Below are 12,507 nucleotides of genomic sequence, written 5' to 3'. Positions count from 1 at the left end.
GTTTGAAATTGCTATTGCTTGATCACTGGGGTCCATTCACAGACAAATTGTCCATTACAGGTTGCATGACGGATGGCAAAGACCTAATGGTTGAGAAGATACCAAAGAATTGCACACGATTTGTGCAACCATTTGATGTGTTTTGGTTCCGATCAATCAAAGATTATAACAGGAGATTTGTACATAGTATGAATCTTCTTCATCTGGACGTTATAATGTACCAACGAAACAATCAAATAAAGTTCGTGTCCATACGAATCACTTCCGATCACCGCGATACATAGGATTGTTTCAGTTTGCGTTCTGCAAGGCAGGTTACGAACAAATTATAGGCCTATAACTTTTGAATCACTTGTCGAATATGCTTTTTGCTTTAGTTCTGCGAACTGTTCTCTTGAGGGATGCAACACAATTGCACATATAAAATGTCCATGGTGCAAGGGAGTATTTTGCCTGCGTCATTTATTCATAAAACAGAAGAACAACAGTGATCAATTTTCATATCTAACCTATGATTATTGTGAACAATGTAATGACCAATTGTATCTAACAAACCCGTTAGTTATTCCGAAACACTTTTTTTCTGTTACTTCCGATAGCTTTCAATTCGTATGTCAACATTCGTTACTAATTATGTTGTACTTAACGCGTATAAATGCGATATCCTCATTTTCTCATATAAACTTCCAAGTTGAATTTCTCGAACCGTTCTCAACCGTACAGGAATTTTATTAGCTTGTTGTAATCAGCATAAATTGGGACTTCAAATGGCATGCTTAGTTTCTCTGCAGGCGAGTGCTTTCTCCTAAACTTCCCTTGTGAGGTACAGTCAGCAGTGCTTTTTTGATGGAACTTTCAAGAGCTGCTCGAAACAATTTGCGCAGCTGTACACAGTTCATGCTGACATAGGGAGTTCAAGTGAAAATACATAAATCGTACCAATTTTGTACGCACCGCTCCCTGACAAAACTGAAAGTACACTCATGTCCAAAATTATTGTTGCATATCTATAACTGTCTTCTTGTAAGAATATAATTTGATAATTTTGCAGAGTACTTTTAATACTTATATTATGTGTATAATCAGGAAATTTATATTTGTGATAAATTTCATAGGAAAAGAATTATAAATACGAAAATCATAATGAGTAAAATAAAATGTAACTAAATGGACAAGAAAATTTTATTTTCGTTTTATTGTTCTTATTTACTGCTCTTTTGACATGAAATTTACCACATATTTGTCTTTGCCGATTATACACATACTAACATTATAAGAAATACCGGGCGAATTCGTTATCAAATTATATTACTAGAACAACATATTTATAATCATGTAACAATAATTTTGGACATGAGTGTACATACAGAAACCTGTTTACCTTTGTTATGTGTTGGTCTGAACAACACGATCCTAAGGATCATCTAGTTTCTTTCATGCTTCTTGGCGTCCGGTAATGTTACGTCTAGCAATTTTCTCTCAGGCTCGTGGCAGTCAGCACGCTATCGTGGCAGTCAGCACCAATAATTGGCTGTGGCAGTCAGCACCCCACCGTCCCACCAATGTGGACTTTATGGTGGACAAACAACGCGTAAGTGTTTCCCTTAGATTTCTCTAATTTCCTTCCACTTCCTTCATTCCACCATTATCGCTTATTTCATCATTACAGCCTTCCTTAGTCGCGGTGCATAAGAAAAAAAAAAAAAGATTTTCTCAAAAGCAAAGGTAATTTATTATAAATCCGTCATATTTGATCGCTATCAAAGCTGAAATCACCGATTTATGTTCTTAAGTTTTTCGAATTTTCCACATTTTTGGCAATTGAAACTATTACGTTGCCCTTGTAACCAGGTCAGCAACTAGAAGGGGGCAAGGGGCCAGACCTCCCTAAATTTTTCATGGCTCGCAGATCTCAATGCATCATATACTATATTAACACAAAAAATCATGAATGTATATATTTGTAACAACTATTTTATGACTTGGGCCCCCCCTAACATGTTTATGGCACCCCGAGACTTCTATGGCTGGGCCTGCTTGTAACTAAGATTACTTTCTACGCGCAAGTTCTATTGTGATAAAATCTTCTATACAGAATTATATCAATGCAACTATTATATTAGCCACTTGTGATATTGTTGATAAGTAGGAAAGTCTATTTTTCAGTTTTTTTGGAAAGATCCCTGGAAAGATCAAACAGATTTGTCAATTATTACTTACAGGTAATCTTGTTCAATCTTGTTGAATAGTTTGAAGTTCATACATGGGATATCCATAATACTGAGAAATTCTTCTAGATGAGAATACCCACTTCCAATAGAAACAGTACCCCAAACAGCTGCAGTATTGATTACAAATCTTTTAGACTGTTGTTCCTCCTCCGTAGAGTGACATACTTCGCGTTTGCACACGCGGCACTTGAAATAGAGGTAAGACACTAGTCCTAAACGTCTCTCTCTATGAAAATCCATTTTTCCTAAGACACATATCTTTCTGTGGTTTTCTTGGAGCTTTTTGGACCACTTGAGAATGTGTCCCAAATTTACAATTCGATAGCCATTTGGAAAGTCATTGCGACTAACAATCTCTGTTTCGGGCTCCACTACAAGAGATGGTAGAGACTCAGTGTCAGAGCTAAAATGACATAAAATAATAATAATATAAAGAACTAGCAGCGTTCACCCCGCTTCGCTGCGGTCACCCCGGAACGCAATAAACGTTGTTACTTAGATAATTTTTACTTTTTCGCTTTCAAAGCGCCTGTCATTTATGTTAACCCGCCGAGTCACATGGTCATGCGGGTTGCATATAAATACGTTTATTTTTACCTATGATGAACTAATAACAAAGGATTTGTACGTATGGACACTTGAATGGTCAATTATCTCAAGACACTGGTAATTAAAAATTAAAGTGATATGATAAAAACCATCTAGGGTCCAAATCCTAATAACCCTCCAAAAATGAAAGAAATTGGTTCAGCCGTATTAGCGTGATGAGTTCACAAAGGATTTGTGCGTTCTCTTTTATATATATAGATTTATAGAAATGAAAATGAAATTTATAGAAATTTGGTGCTTATATGTTGAACGGTATGGCATCCACGAGAGTGTGAATAGGGTGAATAATTGAAGGACAGATGGCGAAAAATTACTTTTTTCCTGTATGTAGGGCTACGAAATGTGTTTATCTTTTTAAAAATTCGAATTAGATTTTCTTCTCTATGACTATTATATTATCTCCTATTGTCGCTCGAAAATTAAACCAAAAAAGTAACTTTTATTTGAAGTTCAAATGTGAAACTGGTTTTGTTCTTTCGTTTGCAATTCAGATAGATTAAAACAGTTCAATTTTAGACTCGGTTTCATGACTTTTCGGGGAATAACCAAGAGTAGAAAATCATGTGGAGCAAAAGCCACGACGAAAAAAAAAAAAAAAAAAAAAAACACGTTGCGGGCGAAAATCATGCTGCCGGAAGTTTTGATGTAAACAAACAACTGAATGTTGTTGTAGGAGGCTGAGTCCCCTTCAAGTGTGTGAGTTGACCAAGTATATCTAAAAATTACTTAGTAGGAATAATCTGTAAATTAAGTATGATTTTTTAAATGCTTTCCACTAATAAATTACGTATAGATTTAAAGTTTGAATTTCAGACCTTTTTTTTTAAAGTAACATTTCGATACATAAAGAAAATATTTGTTGTTGAAATTAAATAAGAGAAATAAATCGCACGAAAAAAAAGACTTTTAAGTATAAGTTAGTGAACAACGTGTATATATATATGTCGCTGGTCTAGTGGCTAGCACGTGCGCTTCTGTGCAAGGGGTCCTGGGTTTGAGTCCCGAAGGGAGAGTATAGAACGATTGTGGTTCGGATTCCATGTTAACCAGTAGGACCATGTTTCATATAGCCTCGCTGCTGACAAGGGACGCTGAACTAATATATATTTATGATCGGAGAGAAAAGTGAAATTTGCCATTGCTTCATAAAAAAGTAATTTAAACAAGAATACTTATGATATCTATTGACCCTAATTTCGATTTTTGCAAACTTGTCAAGATCAACGAGTTATCAGTGGTCGATTTGGAGGGAATACGGAGAACGTCGTTCTCCATTTACCAGAAAATCGAATATCCGTTCCCCTACTTTATTTCGTTCTCGGACGCGTTATCCCGAAATCTTAGATAATAATTTTGTTATTCAATCTATTAGAGCATGTTATATTAATACCTAGAGAGTGTTCCCCCACTTCTTTAAAGCCAAATCGACTACTGCAGGTCGTAAGATATGCAAGAATCGTAAAAATAGTGACTTTTTGTTTAATGTGGCATATTGTTCCAAGCCCTTCATATATAACATTACGCATAATACTATTATTATATGTATCGCTGTATAAAATTAAACACGCAAATGTTTCAGTAATTGTATTTTTAAAAAATAATACACCTAGCAATATTATAATAATCCACTAAAAGATTAGTGAAACATGTGAAGGGTACAGGGAAAGAACATGGTAAGTACATTTTTTTCTTCAATTTTGAGATTGTACCCAACCGTAAAAGTATACGTTGCACACGATGTTTTGGACTACTCAAAGTAGTAAACAATTTTGATCATTCCTCTGTAAATTGGATGTTAAAAGCAGCTATTTGCGTAAAGAACACGCTCAGTCAGACTACAAAATTAGTTTTGGTGTAAAATCCACAAAACTGGATTTACAATGTTCTTTCCCTGTATACATTTAGATAGAATGATAATTTTATAAAAGAATCATTTTATGTCGGTTCAAAGTAATTAATAATCAGGATGGAAAGTAAAATAAATCTCACCTTTCTTTATCATCTGATTCATCCCTTGCAATTGGAACCTCCATAGAACTTTCACTTGTTTCTTCCAAAGATACACAAACAGAAGTGTCACACTTGGAGCTATCTTCTATTTAACGCCTTTTTATCCAAGATAAACGAATAGCCTTAGAAAGCTTATTTCTCTTCCTACTTCCGGAAGGACATCGTTGCGTCCCATTAGCTGAATAAAATTGTGCGTTGGTAACTCTGTCAAGACTTATCCAGACTGCAAGAAGTTCCGAAAAAAACAAAAAAAAAAAAAAAACGTCGCCTAAAGTGGGAGGCGCCACCTCACAAACCAAGAGAGTGCATTTTACATATTACGAAATTGTTTCATGTCTTATTTTGAAATGCATATGTCTATATCCAAAACTGTGGTACCAATCAAAAGACAAATACATAGGGATTTGCCTGATATGCAATATATAGGAATAAATAAAGTCTTTTTCACAAAAATAGTGCTCAAAACTGAAAGTTTGTTCCTCATACGGAATTCAGTAGTATCAGCAATGCACTTTTCCATTTTCAATTAATAATAATTTAACATCTGTCACGATATTTACGTGTATTATTATTTTATGTCAATGAGAAATGTGTAAAGAATCATATACTTTTTTAAAAAAATGTTTCTGACAATTGATAACAGAGAAAGACATGTAATAAAAATACATAATTAATAATTATTTATGCAGCAATTAATTATCTAATTTTGTATAAAATCACTTTTAATCATACATATAGTCAATGTAATCGTGTTTTCATGCAGACAGAACATGAGTAATGCATTAATATGAGTAAATCTCAAAATGGCAAATGTCCCCTTAAGTGGAATCCAAACCATATGAGCTCCCACCGGGAATCAAATTCGAGTCTCCTGCGCCGAAGACGCTTATGCTAAGCATATAAGCAATAGCTTATAGACTATTTTGTGTTTACATAGCTTAGACATATAGTATCTAAATTACTACTTTGAAAAAAATGGATACACTGTAACAGCTCTTTTTTCCATAAAAACAACACTGACGCCCACCGCTATTGCTTCATTGCATGTATTTACGTTACATGCTTTCTTAATAAACAAAAAAATTGAATTTACACCTTTCATCTTTTTCTGCATCTCATAATGCATAGGAAGGGAGTTCATACATAAAAATATACTCTCTAACATGTAAGAGTACAATTTTTATATATAACAATAAACTTAGCAAGAAATCTCACTATGCTTGTTTTCTTCATCCGAAAAAAAAAATAAAATAAAAAGTACGGGTCTCGTTTCCCTTATATTCCCTGGACGTGAGATTATGTTGGGTAATGGAATACACTGTGAGGATCGATCTTTCATGTTGATCTATGCACTAGCCCAGAATCTCAAACTTTCCGATAACGCGGACCCCCTGTTCATTCGGGAAGTGATCTGCGGACCCCCTTGTAATGCTAATTTGAAATTTTACATGCTATTAAAAATATACTAATTAGAATTATTACTGACAAGAAAAAGATCCAGAAAAATAATGCAATAAGTAATTTATTCTAAAGATACATGATTGTTTCCTAGTGAAGGAAATTTCAATTGAAAATACAGTAAGTTTCAAGACTAAAAATCATTTTTTTTAAAAAAGGGAATTCACTTGATCAACAACGTTCTCAAATCTGTGGGATCACTAATGTGAGAAATGAAATTCTTTGTTTTTTTTCCATAATTGCATTGAAATGTGGAATCAGTGATGAAAATTTTCCGATTCATAAAAACATACTCCACTTGTTCCTACATCGTTGTTTAGCCGTGATGTGAGGGGGAATTTTTTCTTCTATATTAATCCGGAAAATTTTCCGTTCTTTACAAATATCAGTGATCAAGTTACGATTCCTCAGTATTCATTGAATTCATGTATAGAAATGTTAAAAAGTGAAAGATCGTTTAAAAAATCTGAAATTTTTTATGGCTCAGACAATTTTCAGTACTATGTAGGAACAAGTGAAACAATTTTTCATGAATCGAAATATTTTCTGTCTTGTATGGAAAAATTGAAGAACTTTTTATGAGTCGGAAAATTTTCATTATTTTGAAGCAAAAAGTAAAATAACTTTTTGTGAATCGGAAAGTTTTATTGCTCTGTAGAAACAAGTGAAAGGAATTTTCATGAATCAGAAAATTTTCATCACGATGTAGAAACAAGTGAAAAAACTTTTCATAATCCGGACAATTTTGGATATTATGTATAGTGATGTTTGGTGGAAAATTTTCCACTATATCGCTTTTAGAACGCAGCACTAATAGTGCAGCTTTTCATGTTTATTATTTTATTGGAAGAACATCTACACAAATCAGCTTCCTTATTAGTTATATTTCACTTTCTCTTCTGAATGAATATATGAATAAATAAATGTTTATTTCCAGAAAATGGTCAGTATTTTCTTTCATGAGTTACTTATACTCGAATTTTGGGTTGTCAAAAATTTACAATAGGCACTTTATATTATTTCTACTTATACATAAGTGTTGCAGTATATAGATCTATAAAAGTAGTAAAGCTATGAGAAAACTGTCTTATAAGTATTAAACTGACGAAATCTAATATTGTAAGATCAAAGGTGGATTCTGAGGGAAGAATACATTGAAGTTTTTGAAACATTCTTGAAATGAAAAATCGTTAGATTTTCACTTCATGAAACTTTTTAAGACAATATTTATTACTAATAAATTTTACGGCTAAACAACGAAGTAGGAATAAGTGCAGTATGTTTTTATGAATCGGAAAATATTCATGACTTTTAATAAATTGAAATTTTAAATAATAAAATGGGATATTTGTACTCTACGAACTCGATGTATGTTCTCTGCACTTTGCACACACACACACACACACAAAGAGAGAGAGAGAGGGAGAGAGAGGAGTTGAATTGAGTTGATTTTGAGTTTAACGTCCGTTTCAGCAGGGAGACTATATAAGACGAGACCAACTGATTAACGTAGAATCCGAACTACATGAGCTCCCGCTGGGAATCAAAGCCAGGTCTTCCATGCCAAAGCCGTGTATGCTAAACGAATTAGCTCGCAGAGGAAGAGAGAGAGAGAGAGAAACAGTGTGTAAAATTTTACTTCCCAACTTGAAATATTAGCAAATTTTCCATTTCCCAAAAGCTAATTTTAAAATTAATTTTTTGTTGCTGACTACCTTTCCTCTACAGAAATTCAATTTTGTAGCTCTATGTGCAGTTAAATATAGTGGAAAATTTTTCACAACATCACTATACATAATATCCAAAATTGTCTGGCTTAAGAAAAGTTTTTTCCACTTGTTTCTACATCGTGATGAAAATTTTCCAATCTATGAAAATTCCTTTCACTTTTTCTACAGAGCAATAAAACTTTCCGATTGACAAAAAGTTGTTTTACTTTTTGCTTCAAAATGATGAAAATTTTCCGACATAAAAAGTTCTTCAATTTTTCAATATAAGACAGAAAATATTTCGATTCATGAAAAATTGTTTCACTTGTTTCTACATAGTACTGAAAATTGTCTGAGCCATGAAAATTTTCAAATTCTTTAAAGGATCTTTCACTTTTTAACGTTTCTATACATGAATTCAACCAATTTTATGATTGCTGAGGAATTGTTACTTGGTACTGATATTGAAAATTTTCCACCTCACATCACTATGTGGAATGATTTTTGTCACCACTAATTTTAGGTCCGATTCCACATTAAGACGATTTCGCTTTAAAGTTTTAATACTGCAAATAAGTTAAAAGGTCTGCTTGCATAAGTAAGTGTTAGGGAAAGGCATCAAATGTTGCAATGCCTTTTTAGACAACTCTTCATACTGAGCGCACACAGAAACCAATTTGAGTCAAAAGTTACTCGCAGTGGCGGATGTAGGAACATATTTTGGGAGAGGTTTCTCATAGTTTTTTTTTAAATACCTGAATTGGGGGAGGATTGATGTTTATAAGCATAGAAATGACTAACATTTACTTTTTTTAAAAAAAAAAAATCTGGAATTGGTGGTAGTGCTGCGAGCTTTCCGCCACTTGAAGATGAAATCCATGAAATTCCGAGGCATCTTACAGTTAATGTACAACTGCTCTTGAAAAACTGCCCTAACAAAGAAGAAATTTCTCTCACTTGAAGTAGTCCTATATAACCGTTGACCAGCCTCAGGGCAGAAATTTAGTAAAGTAGGAAAACATTTAAATTTACACACGTAGGTATAATTTCTAATTGCTTTCTTTTTAGTAACTGTTTTAGTAACTGAAAAAATACTTCTTGCCCAGCAGGTGTGAATTCCATTTTATTACAACACATTTCAATTTTTAGGCGTCGCGGACCCCCTGGCTAGATCCCCACTGACCCCCAGGAATCCGTGGACCCCACTTTGAGAACTACTGCACTAGTCAATTACGCAGCACTCAAGCCCCGCTTGTGGTTCGGAATTAATAGTTGGTTCCGTCCTTTATAATTTCTAAGTTGCATTGTTGCATAAGAACGAAAAACACAAAACTTCAAACCCAAACCGATTTTTAAAATTAAATCAGGACATGCTGCATTTAATACTGGAATATTACGTACAAAATATGAACAAAATCATAATAAACGTTTTCAGAAAACTATTAATACGTCAGAAGAAAACTCACCCCAAAGTGTATACTACTCCTTTCCATGGAAAATAACATGTAATATTGTGGGGAATCTAATGAAATATTTATTTACGAAGTGATTTGCTATAATTTATATATTGATATTTCGTAAATAAGATGCCACTCTAAAATGGACTAACAATTTAGCCACTTCTTTCATTAATTCCAAATATTTGATGATAACTATTGTATCTTCGTAAATACAACACTACTCTCTCTTGCTAATCTTGTCGTTAAAATTATTTTCCATCTCTCTCTCTTTTTCTCATATTGTCTTCATCGCTAAATAGCGTTATGACTCCAGACCGATAGTACATGAAGGTTTAAAGGAGTAACGCATTTCAAAACTCCTATGCTGGATAAAGAATTCAAATTTTTGTACTTTACCCGTTAATATATTGTACAGAAAATTGTACTTCTTTCTGACGATACTATTTCATCCCTTTAGACTAACCTTAACGTCAATTTTCTCAGGACAATATCTAAAAGGGAACTGAATAAAAATAACTGAAAATTTTACAGAATGTTCTTTATACAAATAGGAATATCTCATTAAAAAAATATGAGTAAGACTACATTTAGAGTAATAGGGCAGTGAATTTCAGTAAACACGCTACCCTTCCACACGCTCGTGCAATGCCAAGGTAGCAAACTGGGCTTGAAATTATTACAATTGACATTAGTTGAATGATGTTTAAATCATTACAGACAGTAAATGATCAAATATTTCTACTTTTAAATATCAATGAGCAGTGCTAACAATAGGTGAGAGTTCTAATTCTTAAACGTAACTTACCGATACTTTTTTTTCTGTACTACACTTGCTTACAGTATACACACAACAATGTTTCTCCGTGTATTTATATTTAAAACAACTTCTTGCCAGCTGCAATTTTCATTGAAGAGATAAACAAACACGATGTTTCATTGCATAATTTATCATATGTTGTGTGTTCCACGAGACACTGTTGAGAATTCCAATGGAGTCACTTCTCTTACTATTTCCTTTACAGGCACCCAAGCAGTATCATTTTTGGAAAGTTGAAAGCAAGGTGGAAAAAATTATGATTTTTTAAAATTCATTTTTGTTGATTTTTTATTTAAATAGTTTTTTAAAATTTAAATCGAATCTTTCTCTTCGTATAATGCAAGTCGCGAACAGAAGAAAAAACATTAAGAATTAGTATTAAATGTTAATTATGTCATTGAAGTGAAAGTATTGTGGTTCAATTTTGAATTAATCGTCAATCGTTAACCTATTTCAATCCCAAACAGTGTTTCTTCAGGGTGTTTACTGTTTCGGGATTTTAAAATTCCTGACTTTTCCAGGTTTTCCAGACCAAAATTGTAAAAGTTCCAGTTAAACTTTTAATAAAACTATATTAAAAATTTAGCGGTTACCAGCATTACATAATAAACTTTTGCAAAGTTGTAAAGATAAAACAATCTTACTGATTGTGAAACTATAAACTATATACTATGTAATCATCATAAACTATGTTTGATGATCAAAGTTTGACCCTTATTTGATTGTCACGTATAGGGAGATATCTATGATAGCTTCTTGTTCCTTTCGCCAGTCAACAGCATTCAAATCTCTCAGTCAATTTTGTTTCCATTTGTTCAATTTCAGCTGAAGAAACAAATATATATTTAATTCTAGTAACATTCTCTCGACGGTATTTGAATGTATCTTATGGAGTCAGAACTGTTCTGTGTAAGGTCTTTGAAGGGAAACTCGTGTAACTTCTCGTTTTGTTGTTTCGCCCATCCCATCGCAATAATTTTTCTCGTGTGATGAGACAAAAAAAATTCCACTCTGCTAGTAAACTAAAATCATGTTTGTGTTGGCAGACATTAATGGATTTTTTCTTATTTTTGTACTCGCTGCTTGCGTCATCGCTAAAGTAAATGACCATTTTAACATTAGGTATGATATTCTTAATTTCTCTAAAGAGGTGATGTTGAAATGTGTACACAGTCGTGATATTGTGATCAAGGTGGTTACTAAGTACACAAATAGATTTGCAAGATATATTGTCTTCCTTTTTAAAGTAGATGGGAAACGGATGCAGTGTCGCTTGTGTATTAGTCCAGTGAAAACTTTGAATTGAATCCTGTACTGTAAATGTATAGTTTTCTGAAAATCATCGTTCACTAAACAGTGGGTTTCTTTCAGGTTTTCTTTCGTTTCTTGAAATACTGAGCTTGAGCTTTTGAGAGAAAGTGATGGGATATGAAATGCACATGTTTATCAACAAGAGAATGCAAAAATTTTTCACTGGGCATTATCTGTGTAATGAGCTCAGCTCTAACGGTTTGTACCCACTGTTGGAAAATTACTTCGTCAGACAATGTGTCAAGTTCATTTTTTAAGACATCAATTAGGGTATCTGGTCCAGGACATTCTGCACTGGTGTCAGGCATACATATTTCATTATCGATATCAAATACCATGAAAGCTGTAAGATCTTTATAATGTGCATTAAGCTTTGTTTGTGAGCTCCTAAGTCAGTATGGAAAGATTCTTCCAATTTTCGCTTGACTGTGCTTGTAATTTTAACTGCTTTCTTTTTTTAAGATGGCAGTCCGTGTTCTGTCTTAAGCTTTGTTATTTTACACACAGGAGATAATTCCAATGTTTCACAGATGGATTCTACTTGGTGCAAAGGATTATTCTCAACAAATTCAAAAGGCCCAGGAAGAAACTCAGAGTCTTTTGCAACACTATTTGCCGCTTCTTCAACTGGTTTATCTACGAATATTTTTGATGCATAAGTTGGACATAAAGCTTGTCCAGGAATTAGGTTAGTATCCACATTTTTAATCATAGAAAGGTGTTCAATGAGTATTTTGCACAAACCATTGTTAACTAGTTTTTTGTGAGTACCAAATGGGTAACATTTTTTTTTTTTTTTTCAAAAATGTGGTTGTATTTGTCTACATATTTAACACTGTGGTAACGGCAAATATTAGTAATTTCTTTCGAAATTCTTAATTTAGCAAACATTGTTCTTCAGC

General features: G+C 33.3%; 1 protein-coding gene across 8 annotated transcripts in view; it reads left to right on the top strand.

Moving 5' to 3' along the window:
* ABCB7 (ATP binding cassette subfamily B member 7) overlaps positions 1 to 12,507 on the top strand; it is a 786,091-nt gene that overhangs the window by 65,107 nt on the left and 708,477 nt on the right. For 3 of the 8 annotated variants that reach the window (XM_081759547.1, XM_081759548.1, XM_081759544.1), the window contains exon 2: positions 12,113 to 12,293. The exons of the other annotated variants lie outside the window; for them this stretch is intronic. The gene's annotated coding sequence lies outside the window, so the exon portion shown is untranslated. The remainder of the gene's footprint in view (positions 1 to 12,112; positions 12,294 to 12,507) is intronic. 8 annotated transcript variants of the gene reach the window in all.

Source organism: Thermobia domestica, chromosome 5 (assembly GCF_964235325.1).
Source record: "Thermobia domestica chromosome 5, izTheDome1.hap1.1, whole genome shotgun sequence".
Lineage (NCBI taxonomy): Eukaryota > Metazoa > Arthropoda > Insecta > Zygentoma > Lepismatidae > Thermobia > Thermobia domestica.
The sequence above is the reverse complement of the archived record's forward strand: the minus strand, read 5'-3'. Positions and strand labels throughout refer to the sequence as shown.